Consider the following 965-nt stretch of genomic DNA (forward strand, 5'->3'; position numbering starts at 1 on the left):
ATGGTCTCGATCTCCTGACCTCGTGATCCGCCCGTCTCGGCCTCCCAAAGTGCTGGGATTACAGGCTTGAGCCACCGCGCCCGGCCCCAGAATTCTTTTGGATTATTTAAATATTTCATAATATTTTATCTTAATTTATTTATTGGGTTTTTGCCTATAACTCTTTGTGGTACTTTTTGATGGTTGCTTGAGGGATTACAGTGTACTTAACTTTTCACAGTATACATAGAGTTAATATTTTGCAACTTCCAGTAAACCACAGAAGGCTTATAATCATATTAGTTCCTCTATCCATTTCCTTTTATGTTACAGTCATCATATATATTACATCTATGTACATTGAAACATTATAGGCAATGTTATGATTTTTGCATTCAACAGTTATATATATATATTTTAAAGAATTTAAGAGGAGAAAAATACTTTACTTATTAGGATCTTAATCATTTCTTTCATTCTTTATTAATTTCTAATGTTCTATGTTTCTCTCTGGTGTAATTTCTCCTCAACCTGAAAAACTTTATTTAGCATTTATTTTAGAGCAAGTCTGTTGATGATGAATTCTCTTAGTTTTTCTTCATCTGAGAATGCCTTCATCTTTTCTGCATTCCTGAAATATATTTTTGCTGGATGTAGAATTCTGAGCGGATAGTTCTTTCTTCTAGCACTTTATTTTATTTAGTTTAATTTTTTTCAGTGCTTTAAAGATGTTTCTGTCTTCTGGGACCCATGGTGTGTGTGTGTGTGTATATATATATGTGTGTGTGTGTGTGTGTGTGTGTATTCCCTTTATCTCAAAGGTTCTACGGTTTCAGATGAGTAACCTGCAGTCACAGTTTTCTCTTATGTGTAATTTATCATTTTTCCTTCCAGCTGCTTTCAAGATGCTTTGTTTATCTCTGATTTTCAACAATTTGATTATGATGTGTCTGAGTGTTTTCAAGTTTCACCTATTTTCAGGTTCA

The sequence above is a fragment of the Colobus angolensis genome, unplaced genomic scaffold, assembly GCF_000951035.1.
Source record: "Colobus angolensis palliatus isolate OR3802 unplaced genomic scaffold, Cang.pa_1.0 Scaffold56, whole genome shotgun sequence".
Taxonomy (NCBI): Eukaryota; Metazoa; Chordata; class Mammalia; order Primates; family Cercopithecidae; genus Colobus; species Colobus angolensis.